The sequence below is a fragment of the Oncorhynchus masou genome, chromosome 28 (assembly GCF_036934945.1).
Source record: "Oncorhynchus masou masou isolate Uvic2021 chromosome 28, UVic_Omas_1.1, whole genome shotgun sequence".
NCBI classification, from domain to species: domain Eukaryota; kingdom Metazoa; phylum Chordata; class Actinopteri; order Salmoniformes; family Salmonidae; genus Oncorhynchus; species Oncorhynchus masou.
The window spans coordinates 5,881,602-5,894,507 of NC_088239.1; the positions used below are offsets into that span (position 1 = coordinate 5,881,602).

A 12,906-nucleotide genomic window follows, 5' to 3' on the forward strand; every position below is an offset into this window, starting at 1 on the left:
GGGGCCCTGGCGGGATGGGGCCCTGGCAGAATGGGGCCCTGGAAGGATGGAGCACTGGCAGGGGGCATTGTTTCCTGGGTGTATCATCGAGGTAAGGAGGGGGCTCTCCTTCACCTCCCTCAGAGATTCACATATGCATAAAAGGAAGTCACATCGCAGTGACGATGAAAAGAAAAGGAGGGGTGTCTCCCCACGGCGTGTCCCATTCAGAGAATCAGAGAATCAATGTAGAGATAAGAAGGTTTAACTTACAGTTGAAGTCAGAGGTTTACATACACCTTAGCCAAATACATTTAAACTCAGTTTGTAACATTTCCTGACATTTAATCCTAGTAAAAATTCCCTGTCTTAGTTCAGTTAGGATTACCACATTATTTTAACAATGTGAAATGTCAGAATAATAGTAGAGAGAATGATTGATTTCAGCTTTTATTTCTTTCATCACATTCCCAGTGGGTCAGAAGTTTACATACACTCAATTAGTATTTGGTAGCATTGCCTTTAAATTGTTTAACTTGGGTCAAATGTTTTGGGTAGCCTTCCACAAGCTTCCCACAATTAATTGGGTGAATGTTGGCCCATTCCTCATGACAGAGCTGGTGTAACTGAGTCAGGTTTGTAGGCCTCCTTGCTCGCACACGCTTTTTCAGTTCTTCCCACACATTTTCTATGGGATTGAGGTCAGGGCTTTGTGATGGCCACTCCAATACCTTGACTTTGTTGTCCTTAAGCCATTTTGCCACAATTTTGGAGGTATGCTTGGGGTCGTTGTCCATTTGGAAGATACATTTGCGACCAAGCTTTAACTTCCTGACTGAGATGTTGCTTCAAGATGTCCTAACCGACTTGGCAAAACTATAGTTTGTTAACAAGAAATTTGTGGAGTGGTTAAAAAACGAGTTTTAATGACTCCAACCTAAGTGTATGTAAACTTCCGACTTAAACTGTATATGGTTTCAGTCACAACACAGAGGGTACACAGCAGTCACAACACAGAGGGTACACAGCAGTCACAACACAGAGGGTACACAGCAGTCACAACACAGAGGGTACACAGCAGTCACAACACAGAGGGTACACAGCAGTCACAACACAGAGGGTACACAGCAGTCACAACACAGAGGGTACACAGCAGTCACAACACAGAGGATATACAGAAGTCACAGCATAGAGTATCTTGACTGAACTATTTGAGCATAATGTATGTGTACCAACAAAACCAATTGAGCAAATCCCATAACATTTTCACGTGGAAATAGCTTTTGGTTTCTACGATAGAGCCTACAGTAGCCTATACAGTATGTGGTGTTGAAAACTTCTTAAGGCCAGGGGGCAGTATTCGGAAGGTCGGATGACTGACGTGCCCAAAGTAAACTGCCTGCTACTCAGGCCCAGAAGCTAGGATACGCATACAATTGGTAGTATTGGATGGTAAACACAGTTCCTTGGGTTTCCACACGATGTCAACAGTCTTTAGAAAGGGTTTCAGGCTTGTTTTTGAAAAATTAGCTGGAATTTGTAGTTTCTCAAGGTGGCTCTCATTTGGATTGTAGTCTTGTGGCATGCGTGGATGAGGGCGAGCACTTTGTTGTTTATCTCCGGAATTGAACATACTATTCTTCGTCTTCAATCTTATAGTTTATTTACATATTAGGGTATCTGAGGATTGATTAGAAACGTTGTTTGACTTGTTTGGACAAAGTTTACCGGTAACTTTTGGGATCCCATTGTCTACCTGTAGAACAAGTGGAACAGGTGGATTACTGAATCAAGTGTGCCAACTAAACTTAGTTTTTTGGGATATAAAGAAGGACTTTATCGAACAAAACTACCATTTGTTGTGGAGCTGGGACCCTTGGGATTGCAAACAGAGGAAGATCTTCAAAGGTAAGTGATTTATTTATCGCTATTTCTGACTTTTGTGATGCCTCTGCTAGTTTGTAAAATGTTATTAATGCTTTTGTATGTGGGGTGCTGTCCTCAGGTAATCGCATGGTATGATTTCACTGTCAAGCCTTTTCGAAATCTGACAAAGTGGCTGGATTAACAAGTTAAGCTTGTGACTAGGGGGCAGTATTTTCATTTTAGGAAAAATAACGTTCCCGTAGTAAACAGGATATTTTGTCAGGACAAGATGCTCAAATATGCATGTAATTGACAGCTTATGATAGAAAACACTCTAAAGTTTCCAAAACTGTAAAAATATTGTCTGTGAGTATAACAGAACTGATATTGCAGGTGAAAGCCTGAGAAAAATCCGGAAGTGCCTCATGTTTTGAAAGTGCTGCGTTCCAATGCGTCTCTATTGAGCAGTGAATGGGCTATCAACCAGATTACTTTTTCTCTGTATTTCCCAAGGTGTCTACAGCATTGTGACTTAGTTTTACGCATTTTGGTTGAAGAATACCCGTAAACGGCTAAATTGCGCAACTGGTCACCTGATGGCTCCCAGAGTGATTCTCGCGTAAAATACAGAGGTAGCCATTATTCCAATCGGTCCTAATGAAAAACCAATTGTCCCGGTGGATATATTATCGAATAGATACTTGAAAAACACCTTGAGGATTGATTATAAACAACGTTTGCCATGTTTCTGTCGATATTATGGAGCTAATTTGGAATATTTTTCGGCGTTTTCATGACTGCAATTTCCGGGTGATTTCTCAGCCAAACGTGAAGAACAAACGGAGCTATTTCGCCTACAAAAATAATATTTTTGGAAAAAAGGAACATTGGCTATCTAACTGGGAGTCTCGTGAGTGAAAACATCCGAAGCTCATCAAAGGTAAACGATTTAATTTGATTGCTTTTCTGATTTCCGTGACCAAGTTACCTGCTGCTAGCTGGACAAAATGCTATGCTAGGCTATCGATAAACTTACACAAATGCTTGTCTAGCTTTGACTGTAAAGCATATTTTGAAAGTCTGAGATGTAGGGTGAACAATAGGCTAAGCTGTGTCTCAATATATTTCACTTGTGATTTTCATGAATAGGAATATTTTCTAGGAATATTTATGTCCGTTGCGTTATGCTAATTAGTGTCAGTCGATGATTATGTATTACACTTGTATTTTCATGAATGTTTAATATTACGATTTTTGTATTTTGAATTTCACGCTCTGCAATTTCACCGGATGTCGTCTAGGTGGGTCGTTAGCGGCACAACTAGCCCAAAGAGGTTTTAATGCAAGGCCTTAATGAAAGACTTCACATTAATAGTTGTTTTACTTGGTCTGTAAGGGTAGCCTAGTGGTTAGAGCGTTGGATTAGTAACCGGAAGGTTGCAAGTTCAAATCCCTTAGCTGACAAGGTACAAATCTGCAGTTCTGCCCCTGAACAAGCAGTTAACCCACTGTTCCTAGGCCATCAGTGAAAATACGAATTTGTTCTTAACTGACTTGCCTAGTTAAATAAACATAAGCTAAGTATGTGTTTGTGCAAGTAGGAAACACATGTTGACTCAACCTACTTGTAGAGAAATGCCAAATCTCTTCTCTTTCATGTTGAAGAAACGGTCTATGAATGTCATACACACAATTAGTTTTTGTTGTCCTAGGCTACCTGGCTAAGATGATTTCTCGCTAGCTTAACTTCCATTCATGGGCAACGTTAGCTGGTTAACATTAGCCTACTACATCTAGCTACATATTGAACATCCATCCTCTCAGGACAGGGGTAAAACAATCTATGAATTAATGGTTGGATCAGAGTCGCCATTTTAATCATTTGTATCAGAACTCAGGATAAGACACAGAAGCAGTTTGAATCACTGATGTTTATTAACAAAACAGGGGGCAGGCAGAAGTCAGTGATCCAGGGCAGAGTCAGACAGGTACAGAATGGTAGGCAGGCTCAGGGTCAGGGCAGGCAGGCTCATGGTCAGGGCAAGCAGGGGTCAGTAATCCAGGGCAGAGTCAGACAGGTACAGAATGGCAGGCAGGCTCAGGGCAGGAAGGCTCAGGGTCAGGGCAAGCAGAGGTCAGTAATCCAGGGCAGTGTCAGACAGGTACAGAATGGCAGGCAGGGTCAGGATCAGGGCAGGCAGGCTCAGGGTCAGGGCAGGCAGAGGTCAGTAATCCAGGGCAGTGTCAGACAGGTACAGAACGGCAGGCAGGGTCAGGATCAGGGCAGGCAGGCTCAGGGTCAGGGCAGGCAGACTCAGGGTCAGGGCAGGCATGGGTCAATAATCCAGGGAAGTGTCAGACAGGTACAGAACGGCAGGCAGGCTCAGGGTAGGCAGAACGGTTAATACCGGGAAACCTAGAAAACTGGGACAGGAGAGGAAAACCAGGAGTACGGGGAAAACGCTGGTAGGCCTGACGAGACAAGAAGAACTGGCAACAGATAAACAGAAAACACTGGTATAAATGCACAGGGCATAATGGGGAAAATGGGAGACACCTGGAGGGGGTGGAGACAAGCACAAGACAGGTGAAACAGATCAGGGTGTGACACGTTTGCCAGTACGGAGAATTAAGTAAATCCACAAGTCCAAATCCCTATCTTCGTCCAGGGCTAATTTAGGAAAGAGTCTATTTTAGCTAGTTCGCTAGCCACTGGAGGACAACACAACGAGATGCAACAATTAAAGTTTTTATTTCAAAAGACAAAAGACATGCTCTCAATGGGATTTGATAGGATTGATGCCAAATCCAAGCTGGCTCACTCAGTTTAGCTCAGCGTTGATTGGCTAATGTTTTATACTTTTTCTTTTGTAAAGGGATGCCAGACGCTCGCTGGCTTTCCTTGCCTTCAATGCTACGGGTGGCAACAATATCATCCTCGTCTGGACCAGACAGCATCAGATAGATGTGCTACACATAGAGAGACAGACAGAGGGCGCTGTTTCTCTCACTCGGATGCTTTCTCCACTGGATGCAAGAAACCACTTTCCAAAATAAAAGTCATTATTATTACCATACAGTGAATTTAGATAATGTAGACGACCCCTCTGCCTATTGGCTTATTTGCATATTCAACCCTGTCTCATGGGCTATCCCCTCCAATAGAATTCACCAATAGAATTCACCCTGGCTCTACCTACAACAAAAAATAGATTCAATCTTGCCAAATTTTGATTTGTTGCATTGGAAAGGGGCTGATATAATGTTTATTCGATCACAGAGAAAACATTGATCTATATAGTGCAAACTGTTGGTACAATCTCTTGCATGGCAGTCCTGGTGGAGGTGTGTGGCCACACAATTTTTTTTTTTAAATTTAAACTAGGCAAGTCAGTTAAGAACAAATTCTTATTTTCAGTGAGAGCCTAGGAATAGTGGGTTAACTGCTTTGTTTAAGGACAGAACTACATATTTTTACCTTCACTGCTTGGGGATTTGATCTTGCAACCTTTTGGTTACTAGACCAACGCTCTAACCACTAGGCTACCTGCCACCCCATGACCCACGCTCTCAGCTTAGAGGGAACACTGGTAGAGAGGCCAAGTATCATATGTATATTTACAGTGTACAATCCCGGTAGTCAAGGTTGGAGACGTATCTGTTTTGGGGAATTGCTTTATACTCTGACTAACTGCCTTACGTTGGTTTATGTGTCTATAAAACTAAGCACAAAGTACAGCCATTCAGTATCTTGTATTTTATTTTAATTTTACCTTTATTTATACAGGTTTTCTCTCATTGAGATAACATCTCTTTTCCAAGAGAGACCTGGTCCAATAGCAGCAGGGGGAACGCTTCAGACAAAACAACTTACGTACACTAACAACATTAAACAAAACTATAAACACACATACAGGCCAACAAAAACATTTCACGAAAGTCTTGACTAACAACAGCTGTCCCAAAGACAATTACACTCTTTTATGATATAAACATCTATCAAGTGTTTAAACTCCACCAACGAAACTAGATAATCACATTTTAAAATGTTCAGGAGAGAATTCCAGGGCCATGGAGCTAAGAAACGAAAACTATTTCTACCATGACCTGTTCTAATGTTTGGTTAGAAGCAAATCAGAATGGGACCGTAATTGATATTTATTTATTGACCTGAATAAAAAAGAATGGCCTTATAAATCAGTGTATACCCGTGTTTCAGCCTACGCAAGGTCAATGACGACCAGCCAACAGCGCTGTAGAGACCACAATGATGTGTTAGACGTTTCTGATTTGAAATGAACCTGAGGGCTGCATGATACACTGAATCAAGTGCTCTCAGGGTAGTGGTTGAGGCCTGCATATATATAACATCACTAAAATCTAAAACAGTCAGTAATGTACACCAGTAATGTACCAGCTCCTTCCTGGCCTCCAGAGAAAAACAAGCATTATGCCTTTAATAAAAACTTATTCTCAGCTTGAGCTTCCTTATCAAGTTCTCTACATGCACAGTGAAGCTCAGCTTATCATCAACCCACACACCCAAATATTTGTACAATTTAACTTGCTCTATAGTATATCCAGCCAATGTAGCAATGACATGATTAGTTACATGTCTGACATTTTAAAATACCATGCATTTAGTTTAACCTGAATTTAGAATCAGCTTTAAATTATACAGATTCTGTTGTATGATGTTAAATGCTTTTTGTGCATTTTCAAAAGCTACAGATGAACTACTACCACTTGAATAAAGAACAGTATCATCTGCATAAAAATGAACATCCACTGTTTCGATAACATCCCCAATGTTGTTGATATGCAAAATACACAACAGTGGGCCCAAAATAGAACCTTGCGGAACACCTGAGCACACCTCTATGGACTCAGATTTACAACCATCCTCCATTACACATTGTGTAATTTGATAGGTCATTTATAAACCAATCTAGAGCATGACCAGTAATTCCACAACATTTTAACCTTTGCACTAACACAGCATGGTCAAAAGCCTTTGACAAATCAATAAAAATAGACACACAATGTAACTTCTTATCAAGAGCACAGTGGATGTCATTTAAAACCTTCAATGTTGCTGAAACAGTGCTGTGGCCTGACCTAAAACCTGATTGAATTCCATTTAAGATGTTGTTTTCGTGGTGGTAGACCTTTAGCTGCCTACTAACTAAGGACTCCAGTACCTTTGACAGTACAGCCAATTTTAATAAGGGTCGATAGTTGTCAAGTAGCGAAGGATCTCCACCTTTCAGGAGAGGCAGTACAAAAGCAGATTTCCATAACTTGGGGATTTCCTTAACATCAAGCGTGAGGTTAACAATACATGTTAAGGGAGGAGCAAGGATGTCTGCAGCTAGGTGTAGGAGGAGGGGGTCTAGTTCATCAAGACCAGGGGATTTGTCTGCATCAATTTCTTTCAGGGCTTTACACACTTCTGAAACAGAGAAGGATGAAAATGAGAACCTGCACAATAACAACAGCCACCTAATTAAAACAGCTTTCAGAGTTCCCAGAATGCTTGTGTAAAAGCCCAGTTGAAGATCCTTGTTTTAATTTAAGCCAATCTCCCCAAACTCTCTTGGGCAGAGTGGCTGTGTACTGCAGAGCAGAGCAGGGCTAAAGCCAAGTAACACTACAGCCCGATCCATCTTCATCACCCTCCAGACCAGACCCTTGCTCAGCTGATGAAGTCAGCGCATGCACCCCACATGGTACACTACTCCCTACTCACTGCATTATATCACATCAGACCATAGGGATCTGGTCAATAGTAGTGCACTACATAGGGAATAGTGTGACATTTGGGACATACACAGGATCTTGTTTACATCACGTCTTCCTGTTGCACAAAACACACACAGGAAGTTCACTCGCTGGAACTTTGAATTTGATTGTAATGTAAAGATAAAAGTGAACTGTAATTTAGTTGTAGCGCCTAAGTTGAATCAAATTAAGAACAAACTAATGATGCTAATCACTGAACTACTACAAGGTGCAGGTCTGCGGCCTAAGTCGAGTGATAGCCTGGTTCATGTATCGTTATTGGCTGATACATTCTTTACGCGTCTATACAAAGTCCATGGAGTCACTCACTACGAGCCTCCTTACGTGTGTTTCAGTAAACTATTTAGATATAATGTAAGCAAAACCTGTGAGAAAGTCAAGACTACATTCTTAGAAAAAAAAAGTTCCTAAAGGGTTCTTGTTCAGCTGTCCCCATAGTAGAACCCTTTTTGGTTTCAGGTAGAACCCTTTTTGGTTCCAGGTAGAACTCTTTTGGGTTCCTTGTAGAACCCTCTGTGGAAAGGGAACCACAAGGGTTCTACCAGGAACCACAAGGGTTCTTCAAATGGTTCTTCGAACAGTGTATGATCAAAGTGTCTGGAGAAGGTTTCCTCTTCAGGTTTTCTTTCAAACCTCCAAAGGAGCTTTAGAATGAAATCTCTCAGAGGCAGATCTAAATAGATTATATTTTCTGCTTATCTGACCTCTCCTCTGGTCTCTCCTTCTCTGATCTCTCATTCTCTGATCTTTCCTTCTCTGGTTTCTCCTACTCTGATCTCTCATTCTCTGGTTTCCCCTCTGATCTCTCCTTCTCTGGTTTCTCCTTCTCTGGTTTCTCCTCTGATCTCTCCTTCTCTGGTTTCTCCTTCTCTGATCTCTCCTTCTCTGATCTCTCATTCTCTGATCTTTCCTTCTCTGGTTTCTACTTCTCTGATCTCTCCTTCTCTGATCTATCCTTCTCTGGTTTCTCCTTCTCTGATCTATCCTTCTCTGGTTTCTCCTTCTCTGATCTTTCCTTCTCTGGTTTCTCATTCTCTGGTTTCTCCTCTGATCTCTCCTTCTCTGGTTTCTCCTCTGATCTCTCCTTCTCTGGTTTCTCCTTCTCTGATCTCTCCTTCTCTGATCTCTCCTTCTCTGGTTTCTCCTTCTCTGATCTCTCCTTCTCTGGTTTCTCCTTCTCTGATCTCTCCTTCTCTGATCTCTCCTTCTCTGATCTCTCCTTCTCTGGTTTCTCCTTCTCTGATCTCTCCTTCTCTGGTTTCCCCTTCTCTGATCTCTCCTTCTCTGATCTCTCCTTCTCTGGTTTCTCCTTCTCTGATCTCTCCTTCTCTGGTTTCTCCTTCTCTGATCTCTCCTTCTCTTATCTCTCCTTCTCTGATCTCTCCTTCTCTGATCTCTCTTAATGTTACACATATTGTTATAAAGTTAAACCAATGGTCACCAGCTGTAGACACAGTAGCATTACTCTGGTATGTGAGCTACGTACTCTAGAATTACAGGAAGTGTCAAATGGGACTCTTTCAGGGAAGGGGCTGCTTGTTGCTGTAACTAGCCACTGACATTGTTTCCCAATCTGTTTGCAATTACCATAAGGGTTAACAGAAGGTTTACTAAATATGGTCGGTCACTGGCCCCCTGGGAATAACTGACCTTGGCTCCAGAAAATGAAGGATGGTTACTCCCGACCAATGTTCTTGGCAAAGAAATGTTGCTATGCAGTATAGGTCCTATAGGAAATATCATCAGTAATGTAATCTATTGGAATCAATCAAAGATTTGATCAATTCACCTGCTGTCGAGTGTACTGTTGTCTTGTGGTAGGAGAACATGTGGTCGATGAGTCTATGAGCCACAGACACGTTCAAAAACACGTTCAGAATGATTTACAGCAGGATTAGTATGTGTCTGTTGTCTTGTTGTCACAACACAAGGAGAGGATCAGGACAATGTCTCGGAGGACCTGAGCCCTAGGACCATGCCCCAGGACTACCTGACATGATGACTCCTTGCTGTCCCCAGTCCACCTGGCCGTGCTGCTGCTCCAGTTTCAACTGTTCTGCTTTATTATTTTTGACCATGCTGGTCATTTGTGAACATTTGAACATTTTGGACATGTTCTGTTATAATCTCCACCCGGCACAGCCAGAAGAGGACTGGCCACCCCACATAGCCTGGTTCCTCTCTAGGTTTCTTCCTAGGTTTTGGTCTTTCTAGGGAGTTTTTCCTAGCCACTGTGCTTCTACACCTGCATTGCTTGCTGTTTGGAGTTTTTGGCTGGGTTTCTGTACAGCACTTTGAGATATCAGCTGATGTACGAAGGGCTATATAAATAAATTTGATTTGATTTGAGACATCCCTATAGGAGTGTGTTTCTTTCACGCAACAATGTTGTTCACAAACACACCCACAATCTAACCTTGTGGGGACACACAATTCAGTCCCATTCAAAATCCTATTTTCCCTAAACCTAACCCTAACCCTTAACGTAAGTCTAACCTAAACCCCCTAGAAATAGCATTTGACCTCTTGGGGACTAACAAAATGTCCCCAGTTAGTCAGACTTTCGTTCATTTACGATTATTTTGGGGACTACTGGTCCCCACAAGAATAGTTAAACAGGTCCACACACACACACGCACGCACACGCACACACGCACGCACACGCACACACACACACGCACACGCACACAAACACGCACACGTCCACACACGCACACGCACACAAACACGCACACGCATACGCACACACGCACACAAAAATAAATATATATATCCCATTTAGCAGACGCTTTTGTCCAAAGCGACTTACAAGTCGGCTGGGGCCACTACTTTTACATATGGGTGGTCCCAGCGGGAATCGAACCCACGACGCTTGGCGTTCCAAGCGCCATGCTCTACCGACTGAGCCACACAGGACCACACACGCACACGCATACGCACACACGCACACACACACACACACACACACACGCACACGTCCACACACACACGCACACACACACACACGCACACAAACACGCACACGTCCACACACACACACACACGCACATACGCACACACACACGCACACGCACACGCATACGCACACACACACACACACGCACACAAACACGCACACGCACACACACACAGACACAGACACACACACACAGACTCACACGCACACGCACACACAGACACAGACACGCACACACAGACGCAGTGGTTGGGGAAACTCCTGGTCCCGATCAGACTGTACAGTGTGGCAGATGTCAGACGAGCAGAGTCAGCGCAAGCTGGGGTGTGGATGTCTGTGTGAATTCCCAATCGGTGAATATGATAGTTGCGACAATAGTGTGTTTTACCACACCCAGTTTACTCTTGTGACATTATTCATCAGCTCTTTAATCATAACATGAATTTGGCTCTGGAACAATGTTATCAAAGTGGAGATAAGTAAGATAAGATAGCGGCGGTTTGCTTGACTTGGCAGGATGTACAGTTACCATGTGTCTTGTTGCTGTAACAGCATAGTGTGTACATGTCAGTCAAGACCTGTAACTTTAGATATTAGTCACTGGGCCATTTAAACTATGTTCCAGGAGTCTAGTGGGCGACATCGAGATATCCGATATCATCTTGTAGACACGTTGTACAACCACAGGATTGTAGGGGGGGGGGGGAGAACTATGTCTGTATATAAACACAATTATAAACTGGGTGGTTAGAGCCCTGAATGTTGATTGGCTGACAGCCATGTTATATCAGACCTAAATAACACGGGTATGACAAATATTTATTTGTACTGCTCTAATGGTCTTGGTAACCAGTTTCTAATAGCAAGAAGGCACCTCAGGGGTTTGTGATATATGGCCAATATACCATGGCTAAGGGCAGTGTCCGGGCACTCCGCGTTGCGTCGTGCCTAACAACAGCCGTTAGCCGTGATATATTGGCCATACAGTGCATTCGGAAAGAATTCAGATCCCTTGACTTTTTCCACATTTTGTTACATTACAGCCTTATTCTAAAATGGATGAATTATTTGTTGTTTTTTCTCATTAGTCTACACACAATACCCCATAATGAAGAATGGCGCCGAAGGAGAAGGCTGCCGTTTAACGGGCTCCTTACCAATTGTGCTATTGTGTGTGGGTTTTTTTGTTTATTTGTAACTTATTTCGTACATAATGTTGCTGCCACTGTCTCTTATGACCGAAAAGAGCTTCAGGACATCAGAACTGGGATTACTCACCTCGAACTGGATGAAGGTTTTTAATTTAATGAGTCGGACGCAATGGATTTACTTCAGACATCGGACAAGGCCCAAATCCCCGTCATTTGCACGAAGAAGAGACACGAAGAAGAGACACGAAGAAGAGACACGAAGAAGAGACACGAAGAAGAGACATAGGGGACGTACACTACCAGTCAACAGTTTGGACACACCTACTCATTCAAGGGCTTTTCTTTCTTTATTTTTTTTACTATTTTCTTCATTGTAGAATAATAGTGAAGATATCAAAACGATGAAATAACACAAATGGAATCATGTACTAACCAAAAAAAAGGGTTAAACAAATCAAAATATATTTTAGATTTGAGATTCTTCAAAGTAGTAGGTTGCCTTGTAAGCATCCGACGGCGAGTGATTAATCTGCCTCTACCATCCGTCCTATTAACCAACGTGCAATCATTGGATAATAAACTGGATGAGGTCCGATCAAGACTATCCTACCAACGGGGCATTAAAAACTGTAATATCGAGCCGTGGCTGAACGACGACATGGATAACATACAGATGGTGGGTTTTTAGTCCATCGGGAAGATAGAACAGCTGTCCCCGGTAAAACAAGTGGTGGAGGTCTGTGTCTATTTGTAAATAACAGCTGGTACACAAAATCTAATATTAAGGAAGTCCCGAGTTTAGGACTCTGGGTCTGAAACCTCGCTCTGCATCTGGATCCTGGACTTCCTGACGTGCCGACCACAGGTGGTGAGGGTAGGCAACATCACCTCCTCTGAACTGACCCTGTATATAGTATGTTATTAACTGACCCTGTATATAGTATGGTATTAACTGACCCTGTATATAGTATGGTATTAACTGACCCTGTATATAGTATGGTATTAACTGACCCTGTATATAGTATGGTACTAACTGACCCTGTATATAGTATGGTATAAACTGACCCTGTATATAGTATGGTATTAACTGACCCTGTATATAGTATGGTATAAACTGACCCTGTATATAGTATGGTATTAACTGACCCTGTA

The 12,906-nt window shown here is 42.5% G+C and overlaps 1 non-coding gene across 1 annotated transcript; it reads right to left on the reverse strand.

Annotated features, from left to right (window-relative positions):
* Nucleotides 1-10,489: 10,489 nt before the first annotated feature.
* Nucleotides 10,490-10,565, reverse strand: trnap-ugg (transfer RNA proline (anticodon UGG)). Its single transcript has one exon. It is a non-coding gene; the product is annotated as a tRNA-Pro (tRNA).
* Nucleotides 10,566-12,906: the final 2,341 nt, after the last annotated feature.